The sequence below is a fragment of the Lepidochelys kempii genome, chromosome 9 (assembly GCF_965140265.1).
Source record: "Lepidochelys kempii isolate rLepKem1 chromosome 9, rLepKem1.hap2, whole genome shotgun sequence".
In the NCBI taxonomy this organism is placed as follows: Eukaryota; Metazoa; Chordata; order Testudines; family Cheloniidae; genus Lepidochelys; species Lepidochelys kempii.
The window spans coordinates 62,771,841-62,790,159 of record NC_133264.1 but is presented as its reverse complement, the minus strand read 5'-3'; the positions used below and the strand labels follow the sequence as shown (position 1 = coordinate 62,790,159).

Genomic DNA, 18,319 nt, shown 5'->3' with positions numbered 1-18,319 from the left:
AGTGAAAACCAAGCTGCATCCACACCACAGTGTGCAGCGACACGTGTCCGTGAAAGACTCTGGCGGGGGAGGCAGCTGGGAAAACACACCAGGGAAAGGCTCCAATGGGGGAAGGGACAGTATACTACTAAAATGCCAGTGTAGATGGAGACGCATAGCCTGGGCAAGTAGAGAGCCAGGTAGGGTCTAGACTCGCGTACATACCTACACCCTTCCTGCGTGTCTTTACTCAACTCACCTATGCTGCACCTTGCCAGCTACATTGGGCTGATGCTGGGACTATGGGAATCTTTTTAGGAGTTTATGGGGTCAGAGGCAGTAAATGAAACACTGGGTGTTGGTGTTTCCATTGGGTCCTCCTGGAGGGGAAGCCATGGTCTGTATGTTAAAATGACACATTTATAATGCTCCACTAGAGGGAGTGAGAGGGTAACTTGTGGCCAGACCAGCTAAAGGAACTGAGTCCAGTAAAGGACTTCAGGGTGTAGAAAAAATTAAGGAAAGGATGTGGTGGGCAGGGAGAGTCATGAGACCATAAATTCCCATCTCGTACCCAGTGGAGATCCCCAATGGAGCATTCTCTAGATAAACTTCAAACTGATATTTCAGGTCAAATGGGGGAGTTTATAACACTTTGACCAGACTTCATTGGGTGTCCCTTAGCTTAATATTGTCCTCTAGCTTAAAGAGTCCTTTATCCTCGCTGGCATTTACTGTCCCCCCACTCGCCCCACACCCCCAGTGTATTTATAGATAGCTGTCTGTACACACCATCTCTTTTTCCAGTTTGAATTCCTCTTTTTTGGACATAGTGAACAGCACTGTACACAGTATTGCAACTGAGGTCTTATCAGTACCTTGTACAATAGCACTAACACTTCTGGAAATGCCTCACCTAATACCTCCAAGGATCTCAGCTGCCTTTGTCCAGGTGCAGAGAAGGGCTACTAGGATGATCCGGGTAATAGAGGGCTTGGCTTGTTTAGCCTACCAAAACGAAGGCTTAAGTTGCTCTAGTGTTTACCCCCTGATGTATTTATAGAAAGCCCTCTATAAATACATCAGGGGGTAAATGCCAGGATGGATGAAAGGCTTCATAAGCTAAAGGAACAAGAACAAATGGGCATATGGAAATTTAAAAAAACTTCTAATCATCTGAAGTGAGAGGTTTTGAAACAGCCTCCCAACAGGAGTTGTGGGAGCAACCAGCTTAATTAGTTTTGAGATATAGCTGGATAAATTTGAGTGGGATTGTCTGACAGGGGTGCCTGTCATGGTAGGATGCAGGGCTCAGCAGCCCTGAGAGTCCCTTCTGGTTCATGTCTAATTTTTCTGAAGTGTCATCCTTCAGGGCTTCAGACAGGCACCTGCAGCCAGGGTCAGGAAGGGATTCTTTCCCCTCCCTCCTCAGTGTGTTCTGGGTTGTGATGGTTGTTGGTGGATTTTTTTATTTTATTTTTTGGGGGTCCTCTCCCTCTGAAGCATCAAAAATGGCCACCCTTGGAGATAGCCCTCCCCATCTAATGTCCTAGGGCTCTGAAGGGGCACAAGCATTTTCTTTCTCTAAGGTGCTTGTCTGACTGGTTCTGGCTCACATGCTGTCAAGGTTCGTTCCCCACTCTGAACTCTAGGGTACAGATGTGGGGACCTGTATGAAAAACCCCCTAAGCTTATTTTTACCAGCTTAGGTTAAAGCTTCCCCAAGGTACAAACTATTTTACCTTTTGCCCCTGGACTTTATTGCTGCCACCAACAAGTGCCTAACAAATATATAACAGGGAAAGAGCCCACTTGAAAATGTCTTTCCTCCCAAACCCTACACCCCCCTTTCCTGGGGAAGGCTTGATAAAAATCCTCACCAATTTGCATAGGTGAACACAGACCCAAACCCTTGGATCTTAAGAACAATGAAAAAGCAATCAGGTTCTTAAAAGAAGAATTTTAATTGAAGAAAAAGTAAAAGAATCACCTCTGTAAAATCAGGATGATAAATACCGTACAGGGTAATCAGATTCAAAACATAGAGAATCCCTCTAGGCAAAACCTTAAGTTACAAAAAGACACAAAAACAGGAATATACATTGCATTCAGCACAACTTATTTTATCAGCCATTTAAACAAAACCGAATCTAACACATATCTAACTAGATTGCTTATTAGCCCTTTGCAGGAGTTCTGACCTGCATTCCTGCTCTGGTCCAGGCAAAAGCAACACACAGACAGAGAGAACCCTTTGTTTCTCCCTCCTCCAGCTTTGAAAGTAACTTGTCTCATTGGTCATTTTGGTCAGGTGCCAGTGAGGTTATCCTAGCTTCTTAACCCTTTACAGGTGAAAGGGTTTTTTCCTCTGGCCAGGAGGGATTTAAAGGTGGTTAGCCTTCCCTTTATATTTGACACATGCTCAGGGTCGAACTGATCAGAGTGAGTCAGGAAGGAATTTCTCCCCAGGACAAATTGGCAGTGACGTTGGAGAAGGCAGAGTTCATCTTCCTCTGCAGCATGGGGTGAGCGTTGCTTGCTGGGATTATCTGAGTATATCTCACGTAATCAATTCCCTGCCATTGTAGGGGCCTCGGAGACCTTGGTCCCTCTCTCTCTGTGGCACATTATAGTCTAGTCTCCTGTGGGCTGCCATACTTTGGTCTCATTTCAGTTGCTGGGTTCAGTGTGTGGGTGCTGTTGGTGGCCTGCGCTATAGAGGAGGCTGATATGGCTGTCCCTTGTGGCCTTGAATTCTATCACCTCCTCGAGGCTCCCCTGCCATCCCCAGCCTGCATGACTTGCCCAAAGTCACGGCAGTAGCAGAGCTGGGAACTTGACTGAGGCCCCTTGAGTCCCAGACTAGTGCAGTACCTGCACAACCATCCTTTCTCCCTGCACACCATGCAAGATGGAGGTATATAATAAAAGGGCATGGCCCAGCGTCTCGAAGGTATTTAGGCTCCTACCTTCCATTGATTTCAATGGAACATAAGTGCCTAAATACCTCTGAGGATTTGGGCCTGTGCATCTTATGAACTGGTGTCCATATACTGTGGTGCTATCTGGCACAGAAACCAGGTCACTTCCCCCATGCCATAATGATCTATCCATCTCTCTTATTACCAGCAATGACTACACCAGGCTTCACTTCCCCACATGCCAAATTCCTGTTGACTTCACTGAAATTCAGTAGGTGAAAGGGTCTGCAGGACTGGCCCTAAGCTGTGTGACAGAGCGAGCATTGGCAGAGCCATGCAGCGTTCCTTGAGACTAGCAGGACGGCATCACACCCCTCTGTCAGAATCAGCTGTGGGGGGAACCTGGTGGCATGTGAGGGTTGGTGAAACTCAATGTAGTTTTGTGATTTGCAAAAATAGTGACGTCCACTAAACCAATGTTATCGTCCCTTAAATTCACGGAGCTGATCCTCTGGTGTACTGTGATCTGATCCACTTTAAAATCACCATTTCTGTTGTCCCATTTGTAACTGCTTGTTTTAAATGGGAAATGTGTTTTAATTTCTATTATTTGGGAGTGCAGAATTCCCATCAAGTTTTCCCTTCAATCTCGACCAGGCTATAAAATATTATATTGAAGAGTAAGAAAACTTGCCCTGTGTTAGCCCAGACTGGACTCTTGCTCCTTTCACTAACTTTTGCCAATGGGGGCAGAAGCCACATTTATAACCGCTTTACTCCTGTTTGACTCAGGCCTGTAGGAATTTTTTTTTTTTCAGCCAGTGGCCGTCAAGAGTGTATCCCAGGGGTCTCAAACTCAAATGACCACCAGGGCCACATGAGGACTAGTACATTGGCCTGAGGGCTGCAACACTGACCCCTCCACTGCCCCGGCCCTGCCCCCACTCCACCCCTTCCATGAGGCCCCGCCCCTACCCCACCTCTTCCCTGCCCCATTCCAATCCCTTCCCCAAAATCCTCACCCCAACTCGGCCCCCTTCCTGCCCCCAGAGGGTGCAGGAGGGGTGCAGGGGGCTCAGGGCAGGGGGTCGGGGTGCAGGAGGGGTGTGGGATGCAGCAGGGGGTTCGGCTGCAGGAGCGGTGCAGGGGGTGGGCTCTGGCCCAGCACACACCAGGGGCAGGGCAGGCTCCCCGCCTGCCTGCCCTGCCCCCGCCCTGCTCCAGTAAGCGGCTGGAACCTGGGAGGGGGGCAGGGCACAGCCCAGGGGTCTGTGTGTTGCCCTGGCCATGCCTCCAGGCACTGCCCCCCACAGCTTCCATTGGCTGGGAACAGGGAACCGTGGCCAATGGGAGCTTTGGGGGTGGTGCCTGGAGGCGTGGCCAGGGCAACACACAGATCCTTGTCGTCTCCCCCCCCCCCACAGGTTCTGGCTGCTTCCCGGCCCGGAGCCGCTCTAGGTGTGCACCGGGCCCGGAGCCGCTCTAGGTAAACGCTGTGGGGGCTGTGGGGAGCTGGTGGGCTGCAGAAAATAACCCCACGGGCCACATGCGGCCCATGTGCTTGAGACCCCTGGTCTATCCTGATGAGGACACTTGGAGTAATACTGGTGTATGCAGTGATCAAGCAGTTTGCTACCAAGCAGCAGAAGGTGAGTGGAGCACATAAAGAGAGATGTAGAAACAGGCCCCAGGGTCTGTCTTCTCTACTGGATAAAAGCCTGATCCTGGTTGGTGTTGCATTGAGAGGCCTGGTAGCTTCAGAAGGCCATATAAACTGTCAGAGCACTTTCTCCTCTAGCCCTGGTGTTAGAATCACAGCATCTTGGGAAAGTTCCTTTCAGGTTTTCCCTCTCTTCCCACTTCTTCAGCCAGGTCTCTGGTTAGCCACCAGGAAGGTGCTTCCTTTAGCAATGGGACTTAGTCACTGTTACATCCAGATGTAAACTCAGACTCTTATATGCTAGAGGAGAAAAGATCAAACAAACCTGAAAATTGCTCCCAACGATCTCCTTTTCATCCAGGTAGCTAACCTCACTAGTGGGATTTTCCTCTGATGAGGTGCCAGCCAGGCACCTGTTGATAAATACTCTGTACCGGCTGGCTGACAGAGCTCAGTGCATGAAGACTTATTTCTTTTAGGACACCCAGTCCCACGGGGAAGGTGCTGAGCTCCACTGCGTGATCTCAATGATAGTTTAGTGTCGTCCAGGTGCACAGGCTATTAACTGCTAGCTCTCCTACTCAGTCCAGGTTGGGGGAGGAGGAATCTCCGGGTCTGGAACAACTAGTGAGTGTCCTATCTTGTGGAGAATGGTTTCTCCTCACTGAACGAAGATGCACACGCAGCCTCTTGTCTGAGGGACATTCAGAGCCCGGCTCCACCACAGATCTCCCTAGTGCTGTAGGGACAATGCAATGATCAGAGTCACTTACTTTCTTAGTTAAGTGAGTTTACAACTATTAACAGCTTTAGTCAGTGACACCCTGATTGTATTGCAGACAAGTTCAGCATGGAGAGTGACCATGGAGATTTGCCCCATTCTCTTCCTGTGTTCCCCCACCCCAGCCCTGATCTAGTGCAGCTACTTCTAGAAGTGGAAAGGAAGCCACCAATTCCCACAGGTCACCCAGCAGCCATCTGTTGGTAATGGCTGTCTGCCAGCAGGCAGAATTTGACCTCCCACTTCAAAATCCAGTTACGAAGGAATCTCCTGAGTTCTCCAGTCTCACTGTTTTCCTGCATTTGCAGCCATTTAGCTGAGCTGAGGCAGGGACTGCACTCATCTGCAAACAGCTCCTACAGGACTGGCTCCCACAGCTGGAGAAAAGCCAGAGCAGCTCTGAGGTTTCCCAGGAGTTTCCTCTTGCTGTGAGTCACCATTCATATGGTGCTTCCCCTCTGACCAGCGAGGTGTTCCCCACGTATCATCGTCTCTGTTCTGACCACAGGCACCGTGCAGGCCTTCCATCTGGAGCACCGCAATTCAGCCCTTAGTCTGCCCATGGGGCATTGCAGAGCAGCAGGTGATGTGCCTTTCCTCAGTGGGCTGCTCACCCGTCCTCTGCAGCATGCTCAGCTCTGCTGTCCCAGGGAACAAGAGGCTGGGTGTGGAAATCAAATTCTGACCTCTTGCCTAACAGTGCGGATCACGGCCCAGGTACTGGGGTAGCCTGATGCTGAGCCTTCAAACTGCCCCAGAGTCTGTTTCTCTCCATTGTGCATTTTAACCCTGTTAGTAAGACAGGGGAGCATGAGCATATTTTTTTTTGCACAGAGAAAACATGAAGGGGGCAGAGCAGAGGATAACATCTCGCTATTACCTTCTTCAGGTAACTGATTTCCTTTTTTGTGATCCTCCAAAAACACACACAAGCCTAGAGGAAGAAATCCTTCAGAAGGGAATGGATTGAGGCTATGGCTGACAGGTGGGGAATTCCAATTGCAGTGGGGAGCTCTCCACTGGTGTAAGGTGGATTGAGATGTTAGAGCCAGCTCCTGGACCAGCCAGCCCCCCATTTCCAGAGAAGGAGAGAGGGTGAGGGTGTACCAGAGCAGCGGAGAGGACCTGCCAAGCACAGTCCTGCTACGTTGATCCTCCGTTGACATAAAAGCCTTTCGGGCCATCAGGCTACTGGCATAAGTTAGAGCCACGGGGGACCTACTCTAACTTATACTGGTGGAGGATATTGGACTAGATGGACCGTTGGTCTGACTCAGTATGGCTGTTCTTATGTATAAAGCACCATGCACACGCCTGTGACACCATCTATATGATTATTATTTCTTTATTTGAATTCAATTGTCTGGGTTAATTGTGATCTTAAGAGTCATTTCTGTAAGGGAAGCAGATCTCGCTCAATCACCAGAACCAGGTTCCTTTCTTTGTCTCACCTTTTTCTAGGACTCTATTTTTGAGTTCCCATTCTGCAGTTCCATTGTTTCTTGCTCCCTAATTAAAGGCAGGTCCCCCTTCACCCACCATTTCACATATTAACACTGTCTTCAGGACCATCTCAGAGCATCAACCTGTGCACTCTGCTTAGAATGAATCATTTGAAGCTCATAGAGGAAGTTGGCGTCATGCTGTCCATAAGCAAAAGGGGTTTTGGATAGGAATTCTGTACGACAGACTCTGCGGTATAGTCCTTTGGTTATTCAGCCTGTTACTGTCTGGCTGTCGCTTTAGTTTTTCTTTCATGAGGTGACCAATCAGATCCCATATCTACACACTAAGGAGCCACCCACAGGAATGGATGAAACATACAAACCCAGCATTCTGAGCGCTCACTCTAAGGGTACGTCTACACAGCTAAAAAAGACCCCTGGCTCCGTCTGGACGGAGACTCCTGGGCACCAGAACTTGGCAGGAGAGGTGGATTTCAGAGCCCAGGCTCCAGTCTGAACCTGAACATCTACCCTGCTATTTTTTAGCCCTGCAGCCTGAACCCAATTCAGCTCATCTGGGCTCTGAGATATGCTGCTGAGGGTGGGTTCTCCCCCTCCACCCGCATAGATGTAGCCCAAGAGGCCCCTGCAGCCTCATGTCCCACCCAGATAAGGAAACAGACAAAGATAATTTACAAAACCAACTATCGCCTTATGGTAAATACACTAGAATCCAGACACTGACCTGGGGAGACTAAACTACATTGGCACACTGATTAAATGAAAGCCGAGGCACCAGCTTGGATCAGAACTCAGGGCTTGTCTACACTGATAATTTACAGCGCTGTAACTTTCTCGCTCAGGGGTGTGAAAAAACACACCCCTGAGCACAGCAAGTTTCAGCGCTGTAAAGCACCCGTGTAAGCTGGGCACCAGCGCTGGGAACCGCACTCCCAGCGCTGGTAGCTATGCCTCTCGTGGAGGCGGGTTTTTTTTAGCATTGCCAGTGTAGACTAACCCTGAGTGACAGCACCTTGCAAGAGTGACTGAAGCCAGGAAATAAAATAGGTCCAGTGATAACAGATCTACCACTCCACGTCTGGGTGATTAGATGGCTTGGGGCTCAGGGAATTCTGAGGGGGTACAGACCTGTTCACATCTAGGGCACTGGTTGAAATTCTAGCCCTTAGGGACTGACAGTTATTGATGGCTGTTGCTGTCCTTCATATAAGGAGTTTTGTGGTCTCAGTCCAGTTCCCAAAGGTGGCATCACCAAAACCACTAACTGGGACCCTCATAAGTAGATTCAGCTGAGATCAAGGACTGAATTGGCCATGGGGGTTCACTTCCTCCCCCCCACAGAAGTGGTTCTTCCTGGTCAGGGGGGCTACCAGGGCAGTATGGGGGAGCTTGCACCATCGCTGTCTATGCTGTACTTGTTTTGTGGCTCTCTCTCTGTCCTACCAAGAAAGACAAACCCTATAAGATCAGCGAACACGCCCTGTCGGAGTCCTGAGAGATTAATTTCTCTCACCCTCACTGTGCCAAGTAAGCCACACAGGACCCATTCCCAGCCTCCCCACAACTGCCTGTCTCAGCCCTGCTCAATTTTCCAGGCACTGCTCATCAACACACCACCCCAGAGGCCAACCCACCTCTTCCTTGCTGGTTCCCTGCCTGATGGAGTAGGTGAGAAATGGCAGCAGTATGCCTCAGTTTTCCCCTTCTGTAAAATGGGGATAATAATAATTGCCTACTGCACAGGGGGAGGGGGTGCAAGGCTTAAATAACATCTGCCAAGTTTATGGGGAGCTCCAGCTGAAAAGGTGCACAGATACCCTGGTGATGGGAGTGATAGGAAAACCTGAATCAAACTGCGTGGGACAGTTCTCTATAGCGCAAGCTACTACTATCAGTGCTGGTGCTGCCATGTCACCCTGTACCAGGATAGAGCCATGTCCCATCATACATTTCCCAAAATGTTACACAGGAGCATTTGATCTGGGCATCTCTCTGGAGGAACATCAGTGCCCTCCACCACCAAACCTCCACTCAGCTCCCACCTGCGGCAGGAAGGCCCTCACACTGTATAATTCCCTTCTGTCTGCACAGTCCTGGCAGTGGGGCTGACCCCAGTCCTTCTCTAGGTCTGTGAGAAGGTGTAACGGTTCTCACATTCAACAGAGCATCATTGTTACAAAGGTAAGGAGGGGCATCAGGACAACCGCTTCCCCTGGAGGGGGTAGCTTTCGTCTGCCCCACTCCATTATGGAGATCAAGAAATAAAACCCTATTTTCCCACAGCTACCCCCTCAGCTTCTCTCTGGCTGGGGTGTACACAACTCACCATACCAGAGCACCCCTAAGGGCAAAAGCTGGCATTGTAATCTCTCCACCTCACCCTCTTCCGCAGGGTTCCCATGGGCTGGGGAGGGGAGTTGGCTCTCCATCCAGGTCACATTTATGTTCTCATTCCTTGCAGGGTAACCAGGCTCCTTAGTCCAAGTACAAACCAGTACCAAAACTAGAGAATCAGTAGCTCTACTGGGTTCAACCTTCAGCCCCTTTCCTTGCAGGCAGGCCCCAGCAGCAGCCTGTTTTACTGCCTAGCCACCAGCTCCTATGCACCAATCAACCCGCCAAGCCCGCCTTCCTACGAGGGCCTCTGGCAGGTTAGAGCCTTCCCACATTCTCTAGGCCAAGCCAGGCTTCTTACTGCATCTCTGAGCAGCTTGCCAGTCCTCTTCACCAACCGGCCCCCATCTGCTGCTGGGCTTTCTTCCTCTGAACTCCAGCACCCCGTACAGGTACAGCAGGGTGGTGCTAACTGAACAAGGCTGGCTGGCCTCAGACCTCCTTGCCCTTAAAGGGGCAGACCACCTAGTTACAAAGGATCACTGTAGGGATCTTTCCCAGCAGGAGTCACTGAAAGGAATGGGGTAGGGAGCTCCTCACCACTCCAGTGCCAGCCTTTCCCAGCAGAAGTCACTTTTGGCCGTGGGGAAGGAGCACTGCTGGGGGCAGGGGGAACTCAGCTACTCCAGCCAATGTAAGCAGTGGTGTAGCTCTAGTGGCAACTGGGTGGGACATAGTCATGATTGGCGGATGTGCCTTTCCCACAGGCTGTCATGCACCTATCAAACGCATTAGAACTACAGGTGCACAAGAAGGGCTTCAACATGGAAGTGGGCCAGTATATTTTCATCAATTGTCCCTCTGCCTCCCACTTGCAGTGGCGTCCTTTCACCCTGACCTCTGCACCAGAAGAAGACTTCTCCATCCACAGCTGAGCAGCAGGGGGCTGGGAAGAGAAGCTAATTGATGCTTTTCAGCAGCAGGAACCAAAGACACACAGGCAGATAAGGAAGCCCATGATGACGTTCTCTACCCAGAGTGTTGAGTTCTTCAGTACAAGGAAATATGAATCCGCATGCACAGAAAGTAGCAGAGACCAGCTGCTGGAGCAGGGTCGGAGATCCAAGGAGGCATCTTCCTCCTCTTCTCCAGGTCCTGCCTTATCTTGCTAGCATTGAGGAGGACAGTCCCGTGTTCCAGTATGAGGCTGCCATGCTAGTGGCAGCAGGTATTGGGAGAGGGTTTGGAGTAGTCTCAAGGCCAATGAGAGTTTAGGATGAACATAATCCGATGGGAGATAGTAGGCATCGGCTGGAATAGCTGAGGTCCAATAAACAAGCTGAGTTGCCTGAAAAGATTGGGAACCACCATTTGAGAAGATCTGATCTCATTCTTCAGATGAGTGGGTCGATATCGGTGGAGTGGGTCACATACTATATCAGTGAACCAAAACTGGTGGAGGGATACTGGTTAAAGACCCTTATTTCTCTGGACTTTGACCGCCAGAGGGCAATGTTGGCATAAATGAAGGGCACAAAGGCATGTACAGTACAGGAATTACAGGGAGGCTGGACAGCTTCCCATCCCTTTGTTAGAAGGATGGCAGGGCTTGTTTAAACTAGCTAAGTTCATGGAGGATGGGTCCATCAATGGCTATGAGCCAGGATGGGCAGGGATGGTGTCCCTAGCCTCTTTTTGCCAGAAGCTGGGAATGGGCAACAGGGGATGGATCACTTGATGATTACCTGTTCTGTTCATTCCCTCTGGGGCACCTGGCATTGGCCACTGTCGGAAGACAGGATACTGGGCTAGATGGACCTTTGGTCTGACCCAGTATGGCCATTCTTATGTTCTTAATGATTTTTAGTGCTGCTGGTTCCCTATTTGTTTTAGTGAAAATATTGGTGCACGTTTCGTATTCTGTCTGTGAGCCAGGGTAGGCGTTTCCTTAACTCCATTTCCACTCCCTGGGGGATTGGGAAGGACCCAGGCTGAGGAAAGCAAGGGGGGAACTGATTTGCTGTCCCCACAGCACACCTATGATCTTGTTACACTGGGGAGCACGTGCTGGGACTGTCAGCAGCTTTCTGACTCAGCTCAGCAATAACAGGGCTGCCTGAGATCAGTGAGTTCTGCTCCACCTTGCAGCCCTGACTATTGAGGGGTTCCAGGGCAGGGGCTCCAGGGGCACTGATGGAGCAAAGCATTTCACTCTGGTTCAGTGGAGGATAGGATTGCAAGAAACAGTAAGATTCCTTTTGATCTGCACAGGGCTTGCTAGTTGCTTCCCCAGCAGCTGGCTGGAAAAACACCCAGACCTAAAAGGGCTAAATTCCGACAGCATTAAACGAGCAAATGAAACTTCCTGCTTCAAAAGGGGGAAATGATGCCCTCCTTGTAGGGTCCCCAAGCCCATCCCTGTCTCCCTCTTCAGAGCTTTGGGAATAAAACTCAGGCCTGTCTCTTGTGATGAGTTTGCTGGGTCTCTGGGAGCAGAGCATGTGAGTCACAATCATTTCTCCTTGGGAAACTGTGACTTTTTATCCCTCAGGAGAGCCCCTTCATCCTCATGCCACCAGAAGAGGGGCAGGAAGCTCAGAACTACACCGAACCTCTGTGGTAACTTAATCAGCTATGTAATTTACATAGATTGGGAACAACTGCCCCAGATAGGCCCCTCCTCTGACCCAAAGCATTGCTGCTTCCCAGTCTCTTGGGCCATGCATTGCTACTGCCTTGCCCCCACTCCTCCTGGCCAACCTATATCCTGCCTTGAATCCCCCTCCAGCAGCCCCAATTCCCTGCTACTCCCTGCAGGTCCTTACCTGGATCAGCCTGGCCCCAAACAGCCACACCCTGCCCTCTGCTGCTGTTAGAATCAGTCACAAGGAGTCCAGCTCATTCTCAGTGTTCATACTTTCGTTCTCACTCTCCGTCCAGTAATGTCGCCCGCTGGCAGCATCTTTCCAGTAGGGGGTCCTGTGCAGCTGCTATCAGCATGTCTCAGTGGAACTTCCCCCCCTTATTCCAGGGTGGGGCCTTCTTGCTGACCATGGCATGGCTTATAGGTCTCCAGTCAGTTCATTTCATCCAGGAGAGCTTTGATCCCATACTGAGGGCTGCAGGAAACAGCCAGCCAGGGCTGCTGTGGGACTGTGCCGTCATCCTTTGTTTTAAAGGATTGGCTATTTCACATTGTCGTACCTGGTCCATGTCTGTACTGCCTTTGTCCATGCCTCTGAGTGGAACCCCCATGACATGGAGGCCCTGAGAAGGAACCGGGAGTTGAATGGCATGCAGGATCAGTGTCAGATTCACCAAGAGGATATCAGGCAGGTGAGCAGGGAGCAACCCTTCTGCAGCTGTGGGGCCGCAGTGGAGTCTTCAGGAGAAGGATTCCCAGGGTACGGCACATGCTGCTGAGGGTGGATATGACTCTGAACTCTAACTCCTGCCTTTAGATGTCACAGGAATTCCTTCCCTGGGAAGCTGCACCTATCCCTTCCTTTCCAACCCGTTTTCTCATGTAGCAGAGCTTCCCCCATGATACAAGGGGTAGGAGCAAACGGTCAGAGTGTTATGTAGGAAAGGCACCATAATGTTTGCAAACTGTAGAAAACACGGACATGGTGTATTGGTCTGTGTTACCTCAGACCACCTCCACTGAGGGCATAAAGGGAAGGACCTAATGGGGCCTTGTTCCAAGGCATTGTCCATTCTACCTCCGAATGCCCCAAGCAACGAGGTTTCACACCTTTTCTTGGGAGATTATTTCACAGCCTTGTCAGAGATCTGCCTCCCTGTCAGGACTGCTCTCTGGCTTCAGATGAAATGTTGTTTTGTTGCAGTTGTAGAAAAATGGCCTTTTGCAAAATTGGAAATTTTTACTAAAAAATTTTGCTTTTCCCCTCCAAAATTTCCTATTTTTTTTCTAATTAAACTGGCAAATGCAAAAAAGTCATTTTTAAAATTAATTTCATCACATTTTCTGCCCTTTTCCCTCCCTCTGTCCTCTACTCTGGGGGAAAAGGAAAAACCCGAGAAAGGGAGAATAAAAAATGAAAAAATTCAAAATGGTCAAAAAACTATTTAAAAATAACAATATGGAAGAAATGAAAAATCACCCCGTTTCAAACCTATGGTACAAACAGTACTTTGAACATGAGCCACCTCCATTTTTTATTTTTTAAAATTTTTTTACCAGTGCTGGGTGAGGCAGTGAGAGCACATTTGCTACAAGCTGACTGTCAGCAGTGAGCTGGGCATGACTGCGTGGGTACACACAGCGAGAATTGCCAAGTCATGATTTTATTGTGAGCCTCACAATATTTGGTGTTTTTCTTAAAGTTCCAGCGGCTGGAGTCATGTGACTGTATGAGCTTCTCAGATCAGGTCTAGACTCAAAAGTTACATTGACGGAAGAACTCAAGCTAGTTACCACCTCTCAGGGAGGTAGATTAACTATGCCAATGGGAGAACCCCTCCTGTCATTGTAGTGAGTATCTACACTGAAGCACAGCTGTGCTGCTGTAGCATTTCAAGTGTAGATAAGCCCTCTGCTCTTTTATATTTTTCAGGAAGTTTCTGGCCCTTATGGTCATTTGAAAAATATGACCCAAGTGTACCCAAAAAGCTCAGAAACAAGAACACAAGTTAAAAGAACCCATAGTTGACTTTTTTTAAAAAACAACTTATGATTTTTAAGCTGATCTCATGACTTTTGAGGCCTGACTCATGGTTTTGAATGTTTGGGAGTGATGGTACTGCCTGGGGTTCAGAAACAAGCAATCCACCACAGGAGGTATGGTGCCAGGGTCTGGCATCAACACTAGGAGCCCTGTTACTTGAGTCACCCTTGCTAAGGTGACATTAGTCAGGGTTAGAGCTGGTCAGAAAATCCCCGCTCAGAAAATGTTGATGAAACTCTATGGAAAACTTTGTCAACGACAAAAAAAAGATCAGCTGCAAACTAGAAGTCAGAAATCCAATTTTCTGTCCAAAAAGAGTTTCAGTGGAAAATCTTTGACCAGCCCAAGTTTATTGCTCTGGTATCCAGGCTCCTTAAAGAACCCAGTCCCTGCCACTAAACTCCAATGATGGAATTAGTCAGACAGCATAGTTGCCATTTTCCTACGTACCAGCTCCCTCTAGTTGTTATAATGCACTACGCTCAATTGCTATGTTTTCTCAAGATCGCTTCTGTTCTATTCGGTGATATCTGAACACCACCCCTTTGGCCTTCCCTCTTTCTTCCTTTACTGATCTCAAAGATAGCATATCTGTGCCTGTCTCCCCAGCCATGAAAGGCTGCGAGCCCTCCAGAACCCATCAGAGCAAGCCGTGCTGGGTTCAGTGACAGCAGCGCCAGATGCCCCCTCCCTACAGTCGGGGGGTTGAGTAGAGGGTCTCTCTCTAAAGCTCTCCTGTTGGGGAAAATATTTCACACAGGAGAAGGAAGAGGAAGAGGGGGATGCTGCAGCCACTGGCAGAGCAGGAGCCACTAGAATTACCCACCAGTCTGTTTTCTTCCTTGTCTTTTCCTTTGTTGTTCAAAGTTTTTGTAACATAAACAGGAAAATCAATCCAACCACATGAATCAGATTCTACTGGGCATCAATTCCAAAGAGAGAGATGAAGTGAGGCGGATTCTCCTGACTCCTTCCCTCTAGCTACATAGTACTTAGCTGCAATCTTACATCACAGGCTCTGAGGGCATTTTCCATTAGCTCAGTGTGGTCATCATCCCTACTTTGCAGACAGGGAAACTGAGGCACTGAGCGGTGCCATGACTTGCACAAGGTCACAGAATGAGTCAGCAGAAGAGCAGAACCCCAACTGCCTGACTCCGAGTCTCATGCTCTAGCCCCATGACCCTCCTTCCCCTACTTTCACCTTGTAGAGTTTGGGCTTGTGACAGAGCCAGCTGTGGATCAGGATCTCAAAGGAGAAGCCCAGGGCAGAAGGCGAGGCAGGGAAGCACAGCTGCCCTGTCTGGGTGTCTGCAATGCACGTATGGTACCTGAGCCAGGGCTGTCTCAGGACTGGCAGGGCGCTGGGCCTCTCTGCTTTTTTCAGCATCTGTTTCGACACAAGGTTTCAAAACCAAAAATGATTCAGTATGACAATAGAGTTCCCTTTTCTTCGTTCCTACTGCAGGAGGGGCCGAGGTGAAGCCTGCCAGCCAGACGACCCTTAGAGCTCTGCATGCAGCCTCCGGCCACCCTCACATTTGGAATGGAGCTGCAGACACTACAGGGGGCCAGATTTCCAGAAGAGCTCAGCACACTGGTACCAATGTACAGGTTACTGGACTTCCACCAGCTGAGGTTCAGGCCTTGTAACCTTAGGCTCTGATCCATTTGGACAGCGCCTCACCCCTACACGGAGTACAGAAGTCAATGGCCTACAGGGGGTCAAGGATCAGATTGCAGGAGCGGGGCCTATTATTCAGTTACCTTTGGTGTTTAAAAAAAAAAAATTAATCCCTGCAGCTTCCCTGTGACAAGAGCAAAAGTGCAATGATGGAGGAAGAAGCATGATGCGATGCTGGGAGCATTTTGGCGACATGTATAATGTTTACTGGAACCCCCTAAGAAAGATCCAAATCTTGAAAGTTAATAACCAGCATAAGATAGCAATAAGATAAAAGCCAGCATTGGGGATGGAGTTAAAGGAGTGAGTGATGCCCCAGATAGGGGAAGCTGAGATGATCAGTTAATTAACTGCTGTGTCTGCTGTCTAAGGACGAGCTTGCCCAGCCAGTAATGGATTCAACTGACCAAAGTCTCATCCCTCCCTAACGAATATGGTGGACCCCTCTCTCTTTGGGCTGAGCTGCTGCAAACTGTCACACGGCACCATGTCAGTCCACACTCAAGGTTTTCTTCAGCCCCATTAGGACTGGAAACTTGGGTGGTTTTGTGTTTGTTTGCTTTTAGTAAAAGCTTAAATTCTGCACAGCCCACAGCAGCTATGAGAAAAGTGCTGCTATAACATACAAGCCTGGACTGGCTCAACCTGACCCCTGCTTGGTGAGCAATTCCTCCAGTCTTTGCATCCATCTGTCTGTGGAAAACCCAGGGCCTGGGACAGCTGCCTCTGTCTCACAAATGTCTTGGGATAGCAGGGTGGAGAGGAAGCCTGTGAGGGAGAAGGATGTGGTAGCCAATTCCCTCTGTGACACCATCGAAGGAACAGCACTGGCTGGCACTTGCAGAAGCAGTTGCTAGATACCCAGGCTACAAGAACAATGAATCTCAGGGCTCCGAGATGTTTGCAGACAGAGAGGAACAGATTCTCTGACTTGCTTCATTCAGGTGGTGGAAAGAGAATTGGGACTGCCCCTTAGCTGGGAACAAACTCGGCATGGGGAGGTCCCCAGCCGATATAGGTCCAGCAGAGTTAGCTCATGCCTCTCCCTTCTCCACAGCCTCTGGCACAGGGGCCTGTCCATCCAGGCTGGAGAAAGGCAGGGACTACTGCCCACTGGCACACCTTACAGCAGCCCAAAGGATGCTCTAACTTGAACTTGCAGCTGGACAGAGAGCAAGGGAGCTGTAAGTAGATGCCTGGCAGCTTTGCCCCTTTGCTGCATGCAGCAGAAGCTGGACACAGGGAAGAATCTGGCTCAGAGGGTGACTTTGCCTGGCACTTTGCAGAGGGAGCTTCCACTGGGGAGCACTTTTGTGTGTGTGTGTGTGTGTGTGTACATTTAGTTTTATTGCAGCAAAGCAGCTTCTTCACTTTAATGTTTAAACTAGCATCTTGCTTTCCTTTCCAGTGAACCAAAAACAACAAAAAAAAAGAATTTAAAAATAAACAAGAACAAAATTACAATAGAGCACATGCTGAACAGGCCCCGTTCTCAGGTGTCAGCAACACGGGGTGCGTGGCTCAGCTCACAGCTCTGGGAGGGGCCTGAGCTTTTGGAGCAGCTGGCTTTTCTCTTCCTGCTTAACAGGGAATGGTGTCAACTCCAGTGAAAAAGCAGGGAGTGGGGAGCGATGCAGGACAAAACGCCTGAGCCAGCAGAAAGCCTGCGGTGAAGGTTTCCGAGGAGTCAGCTCCCTGGCCACAGCTGCTGCTCTGCTGTAGTCTGCTTCCTCCACGCCTGTGGTTTGCACATTTCTCCCAGCTTGCTGGGCCATTTAGGAACAAAGCAGAGATTCTCTTTTAGCCCTGGGCAGGGGGAATGCTTTTAGTGCCGCTTTGTTAGGAAATCCACAGGATGCCCTTTGCCCGGGTCTGAGTGGATTAGGAATTCCAGAGACAGGGCATCATGCACGTCTGTTTTACAGTGCAGGATGTTTTGACGGAGATCCCAGCCTGGCTCGTGGATCACACAATCATGGTGCCTGGGGTCAAGTAGCTCGTTGTTATAGGGTAACTGCTACAACCTTTGGCCCGCTCTGAGGAAGCTCAATGAGTCTATGGAAAGATACAAAGATTGACTTGCTAGAAATGGTTCAGGTTTAGCAACTGGATGCAGCTGCCTTTACTGTAACATTTTTTAAGGGCCAAATCCTAGTTCCAGTGAAGTCAGTGGCAAAGTTCCCATTGACCAGGGCCAAGACCTTGGCTTGGAGTATTAAAACAACATCCCTAGCAAATAAGAGCATCTCAGCCTTTCAGGGCAGCTTTCAGTTTCTGGGCTGTGGCTTTTGTCAAAGCAGGACATTGGACAAGGAGGAAGGAAAAGGAAGAGGAGGAAAGAGGACAAATGATAACTGAAAGTGGTGCCCTCATTTCAAACAAGCCTTCACATGATCTACAGCACATTCCAGCCCAAATGATCCTCAAGCACTACCTGTCACAGTGTGGGATAGATAGAGAGGGGCTACTGCATCCGTCTCCAAAATGTAGCCACCCCAGTATGGAACACGGCAGCTGTTTGACAGTTTAGGACAGGAAGTGAAGAATACCATAGCCAACTGAAAGCATCAGGGGGGATTTCAAGAGGAAAAATATAATTATCAGTGTTTGAATGAGGCCAGGACACTGGGGTTAACACCCTGCCTCTTGAGGAAAATGCCACGAGACAGCTGATGCATAGGTGAGCAGGGCCTCAGTCTTATGCCAAAGGCAAACTTGGGCAGGCTTTTGTTCTCCCAGACTTCTCTTATAAGGCATGGCAGGTAGGTGGGAAAAGGGGTGGTAAGAGGCAGTACGGCTGGCACCA

At 49.5% G+C, this 18,319-nt stretch overlaps 1 long non-coding RNA gene across 1 annotated transcript; it reads left to right on the top strand.

The window, feature by feature from the left end:
- The first annotated feature begins 4,321 nt into the window (after window positions 1-4,321).
- On the top strand, window positions 4,322-17,809 carry LOC140917579 (uncharacterized). The gene is made up of 2 exons (XR_012160905.1): window positions 4,322-4,549; window positions 15,298-17,809. It is a non-coding gene; the product is annotated as an uncharacterized lncRNA (long non-coding RNA).
- The last annotated feature ends 510 nt before the right edge of the window (window positions 17,810-18,319 follow it).